At 39.6% G+C, this 16,496-nt stretch overlaps 1 long non-coding RNA gene across 1 annotated transcript in view; it reads left to right on the top strand.

The window, feature by feature from the left end:
- LOC138175512 (uncharacterized) overlaps positions 1 to 16,496 on the top strand; it is an 89,594-nt gene that overhangs the window by 60,004 nt on the left and 13,094 nt on the right. The window contains exon 2 of the long non-coding RNA XR_011172014.1: positions 7,801 to 7,903. This is a non-coding gene — a long non-coding RNA (uncharacterized lncRNA). The remainder of the gene's footprint in view (positions 1 to 7,800; positions 7,904 to 16,496) is intronic.

The raw sequence follows: 16,496 nt of genomic DNA, 5'->3' as shown, positions 1-16,496 counted from the left end.
CAACTCTGATCTCATAGATGTTTATTCAGGAGTCAGAAATATACTATTCCTATCATGTACATTTGGTCTTCAGTCACCAAGACCCAGTTACATAGCAACTATGAATCCTGACATTTTCTTTTGCTTAAGTATCAAAGCAGTGTGTCTTTCATCCAGCAATCACTCCAACTTGACTTAAGAGCTTGACAAAGCTCCCCAAATTCCTTCCAATCACCTCTCAAGTTTTAGCAGATCTCTGGGATACCTGCATGGGATTGTTCAAATTTTCCTGGACTACTGTGATCTCCTTGTAGGATAGGGAAAATTCTCATTTCCTGGTAAGAGTCCCTCATCAGAGAAGTGAAGAGAAGAGAAAAGAAAAAAAAAGAAAAAAACAATTCCCATTCCATTTATAACTATAAATTGAGATATTTCTAGCTATCTCTATATACTACCTTTTCCTTGGGCAATATTGTCTAAAATTTTGTTCAAGAGTTCACCGGGGGGGGGGGCGGCCAGGTAGCACAGCAAGTAAGAGCACCGGCTCCAGTGTTGGGATGACCTGGGGATTGAGTCCGGGCTCAGACACTTAGCACTCACTCAGAAACACCTGGCCGTGTAACCTTGAGCAAGTTACTTAACCCTGATTGCTTTAAAAAAAAAAAAGAGTTCATCAGGGGAAGTTTTGGGGAAAGGTAAGGGGCACTGAAGCATACTGGAATGAAGAGAGACGTGACTGTGAAGGTGGCAGCTGTCCCAGGACTGTCTCCTCCTCCCAAGGTTAAAAGATATTGAGGCACCTTCCCTACTCAATCCAGGAATCACTAACTGCATAATCCTTAGAACTCATTGGTGTCTAGAGCAAATGATAACAACCTCCCAGGCATCAAGACACATTACAGACAAGTTGTGTGACTTGGATTGCTTCCCTAGAGTGAACACTGATTAAGTAGCAGTGTGCAGCATGGAATGAGGACAAGCTGGTACTAAAAATCTTTTGTCCCTATGAAGTGGAGAGGTTTTTAAAGGGAAAAGTAAGAAACAATGTCTGCTGTTTGTTGTAATTTTCTAGTTATAGAGCTAGTATTTCCATTTTTTAAATGCCTTTTTGCATCACTATGATGTCATGAGTGTGTATATTGGTGTGCAAAATTCTAGCTGGTTGAGATTCAGAGGGCAAATAGTACCTTATAAACAATAAAATATGGACCCAAATGGTTTTTAGAACTTTGCAACCACTATTTAGGGCTACTATTGTTCTCTAGTTGATTTGGATCTCAAAAATTTTGCCTCCCCAACTGGATTACATACTTTAGAAGGGTAGTGTCTATGCTTTTTCCCTGTCTTGTATCCCCTTCTAGGCCTTTAGCCCAATGATGGGCACAGAGGAGATAACAGTGAGTGTTAACTTGCCTTTAAAAGGCACAGGACCCCTGAAATATTGTTGGCATATAGCATCAGTATTTCTCCTGTTCTTCCCTTCCTGAACATCTAGTACTTTGGGAACACCAATAACAATTGGAAAATTGTGGCTGGAAGTTATTTCTAAAGAGGAAGGTCATCTTCAGTGTATATAGACACAGACTGCCGGATATTCTTACTGAACAATGGCTATTCATTGTGTCAGATTAAAAGCTGGCCCTGGCAGGACAGCAGTCTAGTGTTATTCCCACACAGACAAATTTCAAATAAAAAATTCCATGACCTGGTGCTTTGGTATAAACACAACATTGCAAGTGACTTTTACATCTATCCCCACAATAATTTCTTACTAAGAATATAGTTTTCAGTGGCTGTCTTAAGCACAGATTAAGAATTAACGATTTTTTTTTAAACAAGTCACCACATCCCCTACCTTCTGTTTTATCTTTTGTTGCAGCGTACAGACGGTAAACAGCTCTGTTTCTTCTACCAGTGGGGCGGGGGACACTGCAGCTCCATTCCAAAGGCTGATTGAAATCTCCTTTAAATTCACCGTCCCAATAACATGTTGAACAAGGAGCAGAGGCTTATGGGGGTCATGTTGACTGGGCCATAATAATAATGAAAGGCTTTTCTGTAGGCATTAGTTAGCATTTTATATGGCACGTAATATTTGCAGAGACCTTTCCAATTCTTGTTATTAGTTATTCCTCTCAGCAACCCATTGAGCTAGATTATGGAACTATTTTATAGAGCTAAATGACTCTCCTCCTTTTTCTCCCCTTCTTAGGCATCAACCATTTTTCTCTTTACTAAAGCTGTTGCTGTGGGTAAAGGAAAAAAAATTCTGATGTTCTCATTCAAATATGAGTCAGATCTCATAATGATATAGATACTGATATAGCAAAAAAAAAATCCTTATATAACAAAAAGATTAATAAACTTCTGCTAATAACCTAGAAGCTCTATTGGATATAATACCTTAAAACAACCTTGTGGACTTTGTTTTCATAAGTCTGACCTATAGATGAGACTCTGAACCAACATCCAAAATTAGCTTAATTCTTGGCAATGAGTCTTCCAGATTCAAGCTGCCCAAGTCTCAAATTCAAATGAAAGGTTCACTCCTGAATATCTTTTATTGTTTTTTGGGGGGTGGTGTGGGGTGGGGAGCGTGGTGTTAGTGAGGGAGGTTGGTCCAGACTTGTGATTTTATTGGTTTAGGAGATTCCTAGTATAGAAATTCCTGCTGGTTGTCTGGGATTCTGAGAAGTTAGGTGACTTGCATAGAGTCATATGGTTAGTATGTTTCAGAAGTAGGACTTGAACCCACATCTTTATGACTTCAAGGCTCACCTTCTAGACATTACATTAGGATCTGTTTCTTTGGGGACACTTAATATTTTGTTTCTTTTTAAAGTTGGAATGATATTATTATTAATTTTAATAATCTATAGGCAAACTTAAGTTTCACAGTCTAACAAAAAACCCAAAAAACTTAATTTTGACCCTGTAGACAGGAGGGAAAAACAAATTCATTCATTCAGTAGGCATTTGTTAAATATTTATTGTACCAAAGAAATCCAGTAGTGGAATTTAAAGTCTAATAAATTCTACCTCTGCAGTATTACTTGTGTCTGTCAGCTACTTCTCATTCGCATTGCAACCACCTTAGTTCAGGTCCTTATTATTTTTTCCTGGACTAATGTGATAGTGTCCTAACTGGCTTCACTATCTTCAGCTTCTCCTTTGTCCAATCCATCTTCCCCTCTGCTGCCAGAATACTATTCCTAATAAATAGCAAAACTTTCAATGAATTGAGTTCCCATTACTTACCAAGTCAATTATAACCTCCTTATCCAGGCATTTGAAGCTCTCTGAAAGCTGGCTCCAGCCTAATTCTGGAAAGCCAACCTTATTTTGTGCCATTTCCTGTCACATACTTTATATTTACTCTTCCCCAGACTTGCCACTCTTTTCTGCCTCTGTGAATTCTCTGCTTTGCCAGAAGTATATTACACTTCTCAACTCTATTTCCTACTGACATAATTCTGATCCTTCACAGTTCAGCTCAGGTACCATCTCCTGAGATAGAGGGTGTTACAGTTGAGGAAAAAAATGTCAGCATGGGAATGTGGGTGCCTGAGTTTTAAGTTCCAGCTCTAGCTCATGATGAGACCTTGGGCAAGACACTTCCCATTCTTTATATGAGTTTGTTGTTGTTCAGTCATTTAATCGTGTCCACCTCTTTGTAACCCCGTGAACCATAGCATGCCAACCCTGTCCCTATGGTTTTCTTGTCAGATATACTGGAGTGATTTATTTCCTTCTCCAGTGGATTAAGGCAAACAAGTTAAATGACTTGATAGTGTTACTCATTTTCTGAGGTCAGATTTGAACTCTGGTCCTTCTAACTCCAGGCCTACCATTCTATCCACTGAGCCACCTAATTGCCTTGTATGTAAATTTCTTCATCTGTAAAATAGTGAGGTGGAACTAGATTATCTGTAGGCAGCTAGGTGGTTATGTGGGTAGCTAGATGGTACAGTGTATTGTTTTAAAGTAAGAGTCAGGAAGACCTAAATTCCTTCCTTCCTTCCTTCCTTTTCTCCCTTCCTTCCTTTTCTCTCTTCCTTTCTTCCTTCCCTTCTTCCCTCCTTCCTTCCTTTTCTCCCTTCCTTTCTTCCTTCCTTTTCTCCCTTCCTTCCTTACTTTTCTCGCTTCCTTTCTTCATTCCTTCCTTCCCTCCCTCCCTCCTTCCTTCCTTCCTTCCTTCCTTCCTTTTCTCCCTTCCTTCCTTCCTTCCTTCCTTCCTTCCTTCCTTCCTTTTCTCCCTTCCTTCCTTCCTTTTCTCCCTTCCTTTCTTCCTTCCTTCCTCTCTCCCTCCCTCCCTTCTTTCTTTCCTTCTCTCCTTCCTTTTAGAGAAAGGATTTTGATGCTGCATTGTACTATATACCTGACTAAAGTAATAACAAGAATTACAGTACAGTTATCCTTTCCACATCTCAGGGATTGGAGTGCAGTGTCCCACAATCTGGAAAATCTGTGTTTTTGACTCTCCCTTTGTATTAGAGAAATCTGAATTTTTTTCCTTTTTTTTTGTTTACAGTACCTTATTGTAAAATTTGGGTTGATATTATACAATACTAAACATATATTTTATGTATTTCTGAGTTTCTCAACTTTTTCCATGCTGGTTGCTGGCCTTAATGTGTTGTCTGTGGCTTCCACAAAACTCCCCCCAAATTCCCATTTAATTTTTTTACGCCAACCTGTGATATATCAAAACCACGATGGGGAAAGTCGTGATGTGGAAGGCACAATTGCAGTTGATACATGAATCCCCTGTCCTCTCTCATTTGCCTCACAGTGCTTTCCATGCCACATTACTTAGGTACTAGATTAATGCATTATCTCCTTGGTGTGTACACTCCTTCTGCTGGTGCAGATTACAGCAGGTAGCATGAAGCAATAGAAAGCCCTGGATGCAAACCTAGCTCTGCTGTTTACTACCTATAGATCTTAAACAAGTCCAAGCCTCGGGAAGATAACCTGGGGCACTCCTACATTAAGGGATTTCAATCAGGAGCTCAGCTTGAACCTAAACATTATTTTCCCTAGACTAAGAATATTCCAGAAGACAGATAGGTAGAATTCTAGCTAGGTAGTCCACATCTCTAAGGAGAGCAGAGTGGCCAGCTTTTGTTACCACTTTCCTATTTCCCGCTTTCCCCGAAAGAACCAAAGTCTTCCTTGGAATAGAGTGGATGGAAGAAATTCTAGAGATATCTATTCATGCCTCCCTTTGAACCACATCTAGACAGACCCATGTGGATATGCATAATCTGTATGGCCAATACACACACTCCATACACATACTTGCAAATCAAGACCCTTCAAGCTCCAAGTCTATGATCCTGAGACAATGAAATGCAGATCAAGCCTAAATGTAAGAAAGGAACACCTTTAAATGTTTATTTTTGTAAGCCCTCTATGCCTTCTTAACTTATATGATAATTTTGCATGTCTTTCTGATATCTTCCATGGAGGATCTGACTGATTTTTTTGATTGATTGGAGACCTTCCTAGAAAGCATTTATTAGGCACTTACTAAGGGCTAGGCACTATACAATTAGATACAAGAAGAAAGATAGTCTCTGCCCTCAGGGAGCTCACATTCTCCTGGGGTAAGATAATACATAAAAGGGAGCTAAAAAGTTTGGATTGGGGTGTGGAAATTGAATAGTCTAGGGAGTCAGAAGCTAAGCCAGATTAAGGAATGAGTTGGCTAGAGTACTGCTATCCCTTCCATGTTGCAGGGGTTAGGGGTGTGGCACCCCAAAATCTGGAAAATCCACCCTCCCTTCATACCAGAGAAGATGTCTGAATTTGTTCTCTTTCTTTTATTGGGTGTTTACAGCACCTTATTGTAAAATTCAGGTTAAGTATTAGGTCATAGGTCCTGTGTTGTTTGCCGGCCTTCATGTGTTGTCTGCGACTTCTGTGAAATGCCCTCAAAATTCCCATTTAATTTCTTATGCCAACCAGCAATATAGCAAAACCACAATGGGAAAAGTTGTGATGTGGAAGAGATAGCTATACATAAAAATATATACACATACATGTGTGTATATTATATACGCATACACATACAGGCATATGTGTGTACATGTTGTGCATACCCACATATATGTTTATGTGTATATATTATATGTGCACACATATGCAACACATAATACACATGTATAAAAATACTTTCTCAAGTGAAGGTGCTGGGAATTACTCACCAATCAGACTGGAAGATTTCAGGAATGCAGACACTGCCAGCATAAGATAGCTATTGGGATAAAGATAGAAAAGTCATCCAGGGAATTGGGGCCTAAGCCTCTAGTTTAAAAAAAATTCAAAAATAACATATGTAAAATGCTTTGTAAACTATAAAGCACTATATAAATGTTAACTATTATTATTATTTTAAAATTTTATGGATACCAGTCAAGCACTTGGGCTGTCCATATATTCCTTTGACCTGTGCCACATACCTGTTGCCTTTTCTGGTTATTTGTGTCTTTTATATTGTCATGAATAATACAATAAAGTCTATATGTGCCCACTTTGCATTTTCTGTTGGATAAGTCATAAATTGTTTCTATGATTATGGCATTTTCTGATACTGTATCCTTCCGGAATATCACAAAAGTTAGGTGGCACGGAAGCAGGTGCGCTGCTAGGATAGAGTGCAGGGCCTGGAGTTCGGAAAGTCTGAATTGAAATCCAACCTCAGGCACTTATTAACTTTGTGACCTGGCCAAGACACTTAAACTCTGTTTGCCTCAGTTCCCTCAACTGTAAAATGGGGACTCTGGAGAAAGAAATGGCAAACCACTCTAATCTCTTTGCTAGGAAAACCCCATAGACAGGGTCACAAAGAGTGGGATTTGACTAAATGACTTGGCAACAACAAAAATCCTTCCTATCAAGAAGGTATATGCTTAGTGGATAGTGAATTGGCTTCAGAGTCAGGAAGACCTCAATCTTCTTCAAGTTTCAAGTCTTGCCTTTGACACATATTGTCCATATCATCATGGGTAAGTAATCTCATGTCTCAGTGCCCCTGGCAACTCTCTAAAATTATAAGCTGCAGAGCACCTACTGATCTTCATTGTCCCAGAGAGTTTCCTCACTCTAAATTTTCTATACCAATGTGTAACTGGGCTTTGGGCATTCTCAGATCACTTGGCACAGAGGCATTCTCATTGAATAGGTCGGAGCAGCTTCTGGAAGGAAATATTCTGCACTCCCCTATCATATGGGTAGTTACCTCCTTTATGTTAGGTGATCTGGGCACGTAAAAAACCCAGTTATAAATCAAAGTCATAGGTCTAACTAACAACAATAAACCCTTCTATTCATTCTGATTTATATTATTCAATTCAGCAAACATTTATTAAGTACCTGAAAGGCAAAGACATTCTGCAAGGCACTGGGGACACAAAGATAGTTACCACACAGACCCTGCTAAAGGAGAGAAGAGGCATGTGCACAAATAGCCATAGTACTAAGGAGGGATATGGTTCTGCCCCTTATTCCCTTTACAACCACCTAAGTTCAAGCCCTTATTTCCTCTCCTCAGGACTCTTCTAATAGCCTCCTAGACTCCACTGCCTTTTAGTTTCTCCTTTCGGTCTGTTTTCCCGCATTGCTTCAAGAATTTAATATGATAATGGGATATCACTTGTAACTAGCAATCAAGGGAAGGCTTCATGGAAGATGTAACACTTGAGGCATACTTTAAAGGAAGAGAAGAATTGTAGTTATGTGTGACTTTTGGCTGGAAAACTCATTGGGCAGGGGCTATGACTTCTTCCTCTTCTTATACCTCTTCATTTTTTTTTTCAGGTAGTTGCTATTGAATCAGAATTGAATTTGTTCAGGAATCCTTCAGTGAAGGAAGGAAAGAAGGAAGAAGGCAAGCATTTATTAAGTATCAACTATGTCCAAGGTACTGTGCTAAGCACTTTACAAATATTGTCTTATGTGCTCCTTACAACAACCCTGGGCTATTATTATCCCCATTTTACAATTGAGGAAATAGAGACAGAAAGAGATTAAGTGACTAACTTGTCAAGGGTCACTAACTTGATGTCTGAGATTGAATTTGAACTCAGATCTTTTTGATTCTGTGTTCAGCATTCTATTCATGACACTACCTTGAACCCCCCCACACAGTATATGTGTGTATACATATATGTGTATGTGTGTATATGTATTATATATATATGTATATATAATTTATATAGCTGAAGGAGTGAGGAGGAACAAAGACAAATCAGTATCTAAGCTAATGGTAGCCAACCTGGCCAAGGGTAGGGGCTAATATTCACCAATGTCATTGACAAAGGACTGCAATATCTTTTTATTTAAAATTTTAATGCGTACTTCATTTATTATACTGAACAGAAGTGACTATGTTAATCCATTCATTCATTTCTCTACATTGAAATATGCTTTGGGGTTATTCAAAGGACGTAACATTTTAAGTATAGCATCAATATAATTCACAAGGGTGGTGTTTCTTCTTTGCGTTTGTTTCTTGGCCAGTATATATGAATGTTTACACAATAAATATATAATGAATGAATGAATGACATATAGCCTTAGAGCAGTGTGGTTCAGTGGAAACAGGACATGACTTGAAATAAAAAATATCTGAATTTCAACAAAGAGCTTTGAGGACTCCTGCTCACTCCCCCACTCCTCCCTCCACTTCTTTGTAGAAGTAGGGGACTATGTTTTTTGAACACTTCAGATAACTTAAGCGTGTTTTGATATGTTGATTGCTTTTGCTGAACTTTTCCACCTTCTTTTTTATCTATTGCTATAAGGGAGAACTTTCTTAGGAGGGGTGGGGAGGCATAGATTGAGAAATATAGGTGATATAAAAATATATTAAAACATACCAATTTAAATTATTTCTAGAATTTTTTAAAAAAAGATCTGAGTTTGAATCCCAGTTTTGCCACAAATTATATGTGAGATCATGGGCAAAGCACTTAACCTCTCAGAGCTTTAGTTTCCTCACCTGTAAAATGGGTATAATAATATTTATATTATCTATTTCAAAGGTTGGTGTAATGCAGCATCTAAAATCTAATATTATTATGAGACATGATGATTTCAGCCACAGTTGGACCAGCCCTGCTATGTACAGTGTGATAGTACTCCAGACCATCTGCTCACTCTATCATTAAAGCCGTTTACACTGTGGCAGCTTTTCACATGGATTTAGCATCCAGAGCTGGACTGAGCCTTAGAAATCTAGTCTAATCCAGAGAAGTTAAGTGGCTGATGCTTTGTGGATTATTAATTTATTCATTCAACCAAAATTCATTAAGCACCTATTCTGTACACTGAGGACCCATAGATAAAAGGTGACTCAATTCTTGCCCTCAGGAAACTTACACTTTATTAGTGGGATAAAAAACACAATTATAACATAAGGGAAGAAGGGATGAAGTCCAAGGGCAGATCCAGACAAAGTGCTCTAGGAAAATCTGAGGGGACATCAGAAAAGACAAAAAAGATCTTGTACCTGAGATGAACTAGGAGGGAATGTAAGGACTCTGAAACAGAGTTGAGGAGGGGTTGTATTTTAGGCATGAGGGAAAAGGGAAGGGGAAGGGAACAAGCATTTATTAAATGCCTACCATGTTCCAGGGCAAGGGACTAAGTGCTTTAAAAGTATCATCTCATTTAACTCTGACATCAGCCCTGTGGAGTAGGTACCATTATTATAACCATTTTGCAGTTGAGGATACTGAGGCAAGCAGAGGTAAAGCGACTTGCCCAGAGTCACCAAGCTAGTAAGTGGTTGTGGGTGGATTTGAACTCATACCTTCCTGATTTTAGGCCCTGTGGCCCCGTGCCTTTTGTCCATTATACCACCAAATGCATCTAGATAGGAGATAGCATTTCATTTTAGTGGAACAGCTAGTAATCTAGTTTGACTAGAAGCTAGAGTATGTAAAGAAGCTGGAAAGCTAATTTGGAGGCAGATTGTGGGAGGCCTTAAATGCCAATGAATTATTTAATGAGTTTGCATTTTATCCTAGAGGGAACAGGGAGCTATTGAAGATTTTTGTTTGTTTTAGGGTTTGTTTTTTAGAAATTTTGCATGGAAGTGATATGGTCAGAGGCTGTTAAACACATTGTTTTGGCAGTGGTGAAAAGGTTGCCAGATATATGAGAGACTGGAGGCAGGAAGAACAGTTAGGGGGATTTTTTTTGGAGGGGGGAATGTAGGGCAATTGGGGTTAAGTGACTTGCCCAAGGTCACATGGCTAGTTTTTGTGTTAAGTGTCTGAGGCTGGATTTGAACTCAGGTGCTTCTGACTCCAGGGCCAGTGCTCTATTTACTGTGCCAACTAGCCGCCCCAGTTAGGAGGCTTTTACAATAATTCCAGCTAGAGGTAAGAAAAGTTTGAACAAGAATGAAGAGAAGTGGTTGGATACAAGAGCAGTTGTGCTATTAGAATAAGTAGGGTTTGGAAACTAACTGACTATGGGGGATGAGGAAGAGGAAGAAGTCAAAGGTCACTCAACACTTTTGAAACTGGGTGACCAGGAGGAACAAGGGGCCATGAACAGAGATAGGGAAATTGAGAATCTGGGAAAGTTTAGGGTGGAAGGGTATGAACTCAGTTCTGGTCGTACTGAAGGTACTTGCAGGACATACATGTAGAGCTGTCCAGCTAATGGTTTTTAACGGGATTGGAGTTGGGTGGAGAGAGCAGGTTTGGCCATAACAATTTAGAAGGAGACTGTGTAGAAGTGATAGTTGAATCTGTGGGAAGAAATGAGATCACCAAAAGCAAGGGTGTGGAGAGAAGGAAATTAACAGAATGTAAACTCCTTGAGGACAGGGATTATTCCATTTTTAGTGTTATGTCTTCAACATCTGGAATAGTGCCTTGCATGGGAATGAATGAATGAACAAGCACTTGTTGAGCACCCACTATTTGTCTGGGTACTTAATAAACGTAAATAACTGTTAATATAAAGCATTAAGGTTTTCAAAGCACTCTACAAGTTATCTCATTTGAGCCTCAAAATAACCCAATTAGGTAGATGCTCTTATTATCACCATTTTACATATGGGAAATATGAGGATAAGATATAGTTTAGTAACTTGCCCAGCGTCACACAGCTAGTAAGTAATTGAGATGAGATTCAAGCCCAGGTCATCCTAGGACTTAAAAGTCCAGCACTCGTACCAATTGTGCCATCTAGTTGTTGAATTGAATCAATGAGGGATCAGGAAAGTAGAGGCCTTGTAGAATACCTTGTTCCTTGTTTGTCCTTCATTCTGAAAGAAGACCATGGCTTCAGGAAGGTGATGTCCTGACTTGCAAGTGAGTTGGAATAGCTATGCTTAGTGGGAAGGGAGATGATAATGAACGAGTTTCGTCATCAGAAGCGAGTTTCTTTTTCAGCATTTACTAAAGGACAGGCAGGAGCGGAATCAAGAGATAACATAGAATCACTCAGACACTTAATTTGAGAATTGGAAGAGGCCTCAGCAGATGTCTGGTTCAATTCATGTCCAAAAAGGTCATTCCTATTACAACCTTAGCAATGAGGAGTCATCCAGCCTTAAGGCTTCTAGTGAAGGGAAATCCACTCCCCAATCTCACCGAACAGCCCATTCTACTTTGAAATAATAGTCATATTTATAGAGTTCTTTTATAAATCAAAAAACTAGATTTTATAAAGTAAAAACTTCTCACCTATTGCTTTGGGTTCTGTCTCCTGAGGTCAAACAGTACAGTACAGTGCAGTTCTTATCCCTCTTCCATGTGATATTTGAACACAGCCAGCATGTTTCTTCCCTTTCTCCATTAACCCTTCCCCTTTCCCCAGACTCTTTTCTTCTCCTGGTTTTCTATCTCTGGAGATTTTCCAGACTGTCAATGTCCTTTCTGAAATGCGGTATCCAGGACTGAACATAAAGATGGTCAGACCAGGGCAGGATATAATAGGACCTCTCTAGTATTGAAAGCTATGATTCTGTTTTTTTAAGCAATTGGGGTTAAGTAACTTGCTCAAGGTTACACGGCCAGTTATTTCTGGGTGGGTGCTAAGTATCTGAGCCCGGATTCGATCCCCAGGTCATCCCAACACTGGGGCTGGTGCTCTTACTCACTGTGCTACCTCGCTGCCCCTAAAAACTGTGATTCTTAATGCAGCCCAAAACTGCATTGGCATTTTTGGCTGCCATATCACACCATTGACTCATATTGGGCTTGTGGGTTATTAAAACTCCCAAATCTTTCCGAGAAAAACTTATTGTATAATCATGCCTCACCCATTCTGTACTTGTGAAGTTGATTTTTTTAAAATGTGTGAGACTTTACATTTATTCCTATTGAGTTTCATCTTATTTGATCCAGTCCAGTATTCTAGCATGTCAAGATCTTTGGGGATCTTGACTATCACCCAGTGGGTTAACTGTTCCTTCTTGTTTTGTGCCATCTGTAAATTCAATAAGCCTCATACCTATGCCCAAATTGAAGGGATAAGGACAGGAATAGGGATTGGACCTGTTTCATTAGTATAGGGAACTTCCAGGTGGGAAAAGTCGATTTCTCCCAATGCAGATTAGTACCTTCTCTGAAATTTATAATCTTAGGGAATTGAACAGAGCATTGAGAAGTTAAGAAACTCATTCAGGGTTCCACAACCAGAATGTGTCAGAGATGGAAAATGAACTCACATCTATCTGGTTTTGAAGATAGTTTGCTATTCAGTATTTAATACTGCCTCTGCCTTCATCTAAGATTTTTTTGGGGAAAATTAAAGAGCATGGAGCCAGTCACAGATTTATGAGGGATTCCTTTGGAGAATTCCCACCAAGTTGACACCAAACCATTTGAATCTTACAAGTTCAATCATTGAACCAAGGTGCAGGTCAAGAATTGTTAGCAAAAATGTGTTCCATTAGCCACTGTAACTCTTTGACTCAGGGAGTTACAGTGCAGCTGTGACTATATGGAACCCTGTAGGCACAATCTGAACATGACATTCGTCTTGGTAAACATAAACAAGTTCCCTCCACACAAGTGAATTGAAATAAGGGAAGGGAAAATTGGTATCATGGGAAATGCTAATAACCTTCTAGATGGTAATGTCAAGCTCAAATAGAAATGAGGTTTACTAAACCATATATAATAATCCTTGCAGGCTATGGTTTGACTTAGAAACCCACATTTTGACTTTTCTATATTTGGTGGTCTTTTTATTTATTTTGTTAAATATTTCTCAGTTACACTTTAATCTAGATTAGCCGGCATGTTTGATACCTATATTCTAGACTATCAGATTTTCCAGATCTTCATTAATGTGGTTAACTGAATTAGGGAGTGGATTTACCTCAGGTTTCCTGTGGATCACTTCCTATGCCTTTCAATCCCCATACTTCGTGAAGATGGAATGTTAAACTGAGGAGGATAAGACAGCCTTGGAAATACATATTGCCTGTAACTAAAAATACTCAAATGGATTGGTGTCCACATAGATCTCAATGTTCTCTGCCTACTGGCTCATTCCCTGTTGCCTACAAACATGGCCATGTCTCCCTGATCTTGAAAAAAACCCTTTCTTGATACTTCCATCCTTCTAACTATTGTCCTATACATCTCTTCTGCCTTTTGGTGGCTAAAGTCCTTGTAAGGGTTATCTACAATAGACGTTCCACTTTCTATCCTCCCCTTACAATCTGCCTTCTGACCTCATTATTTCACTGAAACTGCTCTTTCCAAAGTATCTCATGATCTCGTAATTGCCAAATCCAATAATTTTTTCTTTATCTTCATTCTCCTTGTCCTTTCTGTTGCCTTTGACACGGTTGATCACCCTCTCCTCCTTGTTCTTCTCTTCTCTCTAGGTTTGTGGTACACGCCTACCTCCTGGCTTTATTCCTATGTATCTAACCAATCCTTCTCTGTCTCCTTTGCTGGATCCTCTCTCAGATCATGCTCTCTAACCATGGAGTTCTGTCCTGGGCTCTCTTTTCTTCTTCTATACAACTCTATTTGGTGGTCTCATCAGCTCTCATGGATTTAATTACCATCTTTATACTAAGGATTCTCAGATATTCCTATCCTGCCCCAATCTCTGTTAGTCAGCAGAGACTTCCGGAAATCTTAAACTTAGATATGCAAGTAGGCATCTTAAACTCAATATGTCCAAAATGGAACTTACTTTCTTTCCCCCTAAAACCTCCCCATTCCCACCTTCCTTTTTGTTATGGAGGCAACACCATCTTCCTAGTCCCTCAGGCTCACAAGCTAATAGGCATCCTCAACTTCTCACTATCTCTCACTGCACTGTATCAATCTATTTTCTAGACTTGTTGATTTCACCTTTGACACATCTCTCAAATATACCCTCTTCTCTCTTCTGATACTTCCACCTCTCTAGTACAGGTCTTGACCTGGACCTACTGATGGGTCTGCCTACCTCAAGTCTCTCTCTCCTCCAGTCCATCCTCTTTTCAGCCACTAAAGTACAGGTCTGACTCTGTCACCCTACCCCCAACTCATCTTCAGTGGCTCCCCATTGCCTTTAGGGTCAAATAAAAATGCCCTGTTTGGCATTCAAAACCCTTCTTAACTTAATTCTCTCCCACATTTCCAGTATTCTTTTTTTTCTTTCCAGTCTTCTTACTCTACATATGTAGTGTCCAGTGATACTGGTCTTTTGCTGTTCCACAAACAAGACACTCCTCTTAGCTTTGGGCATTTTTTTCAAGCTGTCCCCATTTCTAGAGTACTCTTCCTCCTCAGCTCTACCTACTGACCTCCTTGACTTCTTTTAAGTCCCAACTTAAATTCCATCTTTTACTGAAAGCCTTCCCCAAACCCTCTTTATTCTACTGTCTTCTCTCTGTTCATTGTTTATTCTTTATCCTGTATATAACTTGCCTTGTTTGCATATTGTATCTTTATGGGGAGGGACTGCCTTTTGCCTCTTTTTGTATCCCCAGTGCTTAGCACAGTATCTGGTACATAATAAGTGCTTAATCAATGCTTAACAATTGATTGAGTAAATGATGAGCGTTACAATCCATCCAGGAATCAAGAGATGGCTTAAAGAAAATTAGTCCCTTTATTGTAGAGGTAGACCATGAGTTTGGAATATTTCTTATGCTCTCAGACAGGGTTGATATGTTAGCTTTGCTTAACAGTCTTTTTTTTTTGTTGTTGTTGCAAAGAATATAGCCCGATGGATAGGAAGGGTGGTGATATGTTCTGAAATGAATGTGATGGAACAAAAAAATGCAGCTGTGCAGAAGAGTATAAAGAACACTGATTTTGATGATAGAGGACCTAGGTTCAGGTACCCCCTTTGATGTTTGCAAGATGTGTGATTTTGAATCAGTCAATTAACCTCCCTTGCCCTTAGTTTCCTCATTTGTAAAATGAAGGGGTTGGACTAGATGGCCTCCAATCCTCATTCCCACTTTTAATCTATAATCCTATGATAGTAAAAATAACTTAAAAAAACAAAAGAAAAAAAGTCAGTCAACCGGTCCCAAAGAACCTTTCAGATATTTTACCCCTCCTTTTGCTTCTTTAATGTTTTGCTTTCACAGGGCGTGTATTTATAGGAGACTTTCGAGCTCTTGACTGCTGGCAGATGCTTGTTTATGGCAGCATGATGTTCTGGAGTAGTGGCAAGTTTTGTGATTGTAATATGGTGTGTTGAACCTCATGATGTTTTATAAAACTGACTAGGCCAGATTATGACATAAATGTGAGAAAATTAGTACAGAGGATGATGCTGAAACTGTTTTGCAAAACTTTATTGACCTTTACATTTGACACATTGAAGACTCCCAGATTTGCTCCTTAGAGTGACTACTGTCATGTGAAACTCTTCCCCTTCCTTCTCTTCCTCCATTTCATGGCAGCTGGAGAAAGAGAAGGGGTGGGGGAGAGAGAGACAGAGAGAGAGAGAGAGAGACAGACAGACAGACAGACAGACAGAGACAGACAGAGACAGAGACAGACAGAGACAGACAGAGAGAGACAGAGACACAGAGAGAGAGACAGACAGAGACACAGAGACAGAGAGAGATGGAGACAGAGAGTGACAGAGAGAGATGAGAGAGACAGAGACAGAGAGACAGAGAGAGAGACAGAGACAGACAGAGACAGAGAGAGACAGAGAGACAGACAGAGAGACAGACAGAGACACAGAGAGAGACAGAGAGTGACAGACAGACAGAGACAGACAGAGACAGAGAGACAGAGAGAGACAGAAAGAGACAGAGACAGGGACAGAGAGAGAAACGAGAGACAGAGAGAGACAGAAAGAGAGAGAGAGAGAGAGAGAGAGAGACAGACAGACAGACAGACAGACAGACAGACAGACAGACAGTTATTACTGCTTATTATGTGCCCAAAATTATGCTAAGCTGAGGATACAGATAAAAAAGTGAAGACATTCCCTACCCTTAGAGGGCTTACATTCTAAAAGGGAGAGAACATGCACATAGGACAGTAGTGGTCAGGGTGAGGTATTTTAGTTTAGAA

This window comes from Petaurus breviceps, unplaced genomic scaffold (assembly GCF_028583685.1).
Source record: "Petaurus breviceps papuanus isolate PSGF00001 unplaced genomic scaffold, PetGlider_PUasm1.0 77, whole genome shotgun sequence".
NCBI lineage: Eukaryota > Metazoa > Chordata > Mammalia > Diprotodontia > Petauridae > Petaurus > Petaurus breviceps.
The sequence above is the reverse complement of the archived record's forward strand: the minus strand, read 5'-3'. Positions and strand labels throughout refer to the sequence as shown.